Here is a 2,763-nt window from a genome sequence, read left to right as displayed (position 1 = left end):
TCGCGGTTATAATATTATTCTTCTTTATTCTCATCAATGTTACTCTACACTTCAAAGAGAATCACTGAGAGAAGTGAGCTGTGAAGTGAGGAACACAATCTGAAAACGAAAGGTCGAAGAGCACTCGGAAAACACGTGTTCTTAACTAGTAGCAGTTAAACAGAGAGAGAGAGAGAGAGAGAGAGAGAGAGAGAGAGAGAGAGAGAGAGAGAGAGAGAGAGAGAGAGAGAGAGAGAGAGACGAAGTGGTGCAGGAGTGAATCAGGGTGAAATAATTATACAGATGGACAATCTCAATAATGGATGTATATTTGGTTAATACAAGACGATCAACACCGATGACCCCATACCCGTGACTCCACATCTGAAGAGGGATCATAGCAACGGTCCAAAACAAGCGTGCAATTTAGGTTAGTTCAGAGTCAGGGGTTCCTTTTAAGCAGACTGTATTAGCCCCCGACAGTGTATTTAGTGTGAGTAATTCAACACGAACAATATGGTTGCTAATAGTCATCAGGTGAGCACTAGGAGTAAAATCCTAAAGAGCCAGCGAAAAAACAAAGCTAGACAAAGACGTCATTAAAATAATTACAGAGATGGTGTATACTGAAGGAAAAGAAGCAGAAACAGATTTAGGCTTAACAAAGAATAATGACTTAGATGTATCGTTGTTAGATATAGGGTGCAATAGTCAGAGTTGAACGAAAGCAGCAAATTAATAGAATTAAGTAAGATGGAAAAAAGTGAATTTATCACTTCAACTCAGGTAAGAGGAAAGGAAGAGACAGATAGGGAAAGCGTTGAGGAAGCTGCAGCAGGAGAGTCAAATCTGCTTGTTGATGAAATTTGTGGTTACTGAATGAAAAGATGGGGCGGGGGAATTGGGCATCATGCGATAAAAGCGAATTGTGGACCTGCTTAGCGTATCACGGTCTGTCAAAACAAAGGGAATTGGTAGCAATAGAATCGACCGATAAGATAATAGGCTTATTTTGGTTTTGTAAAAATTGCTACAAACCAGTGGATGACTATGTAAAAAAAAAATAGAAATTAATGAAAGTAAAGGACCTAACTATAAAGAAAAATACTCCCAGATGGAGTTACTTGTAGATAAGTTAGAGGAAGAAAGGAAAAAACTGTTGAATAGTCTTGATAGGAGTAACGCTATCACCAAGGAACAAGAGAACGAAATAAATCGGCTGGAGAAAACTAATAGAGAAAAATCAAGAACAATAGCAATGATGCATGAGGAGGGGAGAAATTACAAGGGACAACATGAAACCTTGATTGAGGAGATAACAAAGAACTCACACACGATAGGAAATGATCAGAGATTTAACTGAATTAAATGAAAGAATGCTCGATGAAAACAGGAAAGTAGAAACTAGGGAATCGAGCAATGATAACACTGAAGAGTCTTCAGAAAACTTAAGTGAAGTGAATAAGCAGGAACAGGGGAGGAAAAAAGAACGAATTGAAAGAAAATTGCAGAGTGAATACGCTCAGGATGAGGAAGGAGAGGATCAAGATAGCACAAAGAAAAGCGAAAATAAACAAGATATTGTAGGTAATGAACAAAGAGAAAGATATGGTAGAAGTTATGAGAATGGGACATTTAGAAAAAAATGGGATAAATAAAGAATGCGAATAATTTGCTGCAGGGCAATGCTACCGAGGCACTGAGTGCAGATTTTATCATAGGAAACAATATACAAGAAGTAATGGTAAAAGAATAATATGCAGGCAGAATGAGATAGGGAGATGCCAGTGGGGAGAAACTTGTAAATTTTGGCATAAGCCAAAAACAATGCAAAGAAAAATCGGGCTAGAACAAATGAGAGGGCCAATGACGTATCAGCAAGGAAGAAGGGAAGCAGCAATGTGTAAATTTCATCTGGAAAAAAATATTGCAGATACAAAAGTTAAGGGGACAGAAAGAAATAATGTGAGAATAACCTAGGAAACAAAGGCAGCAGATTCACTAATTATGAAAACAATGCAGAAAACACAGAGGGCAACCAAAGAATCGCAAAAAAGTAGATTTTTTAGAACAAAGAGTCGAGGAGTTGCCGGACAGAACAAGTCTCGAGAATCGACTAGCATGGGCAAAAAGATGTCACATGAAAGGAATTGTAAACCCAGAGACGGGCATGACAGAGAACAGTACAGGTGTAAAGGTTTCAAGCTAAGCCCCCGGTAATTTGAAGCCGGTTTCAGATCACATGGGGCGGGGGGGGGGGTTTAGTTTGAAACCGGTTTCAAGCTACCCGCCCCCGTTTTCAAGTTACCCCCTCATCGAAATAGAAAATAACTAATATGATAGTGCATATATGCAACATGCATTTATTGCTGACTTCGCAGTAGTAGAATAAAAGAGTTTATTTTCGTATTTAAGCCAAGACATTGTGTAGGTAAATTAGTGGATTATATGACACATTAGAAGCCACAGACTATGTCATTTAAGGTTTTGTGATAACAGCGAGGTAAAAAATTATTGTAGTGTGCGTGTGCTAGTCGAGAATTTTTTTTTATTTTTTATCATTTGAAATAGATTTAATTCATGTGCTTCAGGTACCTGAGCTTCACATGGCAATATGCGTGGTGAAATTGAAGCAAAAATCCACGACGAGATGTGTACTTTGTCGCTATGCTCAGTCAAATTTACGAAGAAGATTGAGATGAACCTAAAGACGAAAATACACAATGCCATATTTCCGGCATTGAGTTTCGAAAATTAAGAGAAAAGGATGCCATGTGATGGTTA

The sequence above is a fragment of the Palaemon carinicauda genome, chromosome 11, assembly GCF_036898095.1.
Source record: "Palaemon carinicauda isolate YSFRI2023 chromosome 11, ASM3689809v2, whole genome shotgun sequence".
NCBI classification, from domain to species: Eukaryota; Metazoa; Arthropoda; class Malacostraca; order Decapoda; family Palaemonidae; genus Palaemon; species Palaemon carinicauda.
The sequence above is the reverse complement of the archived record's forward strand: the minus strand, read 5'-3'. Positions refer to the sequence as shown.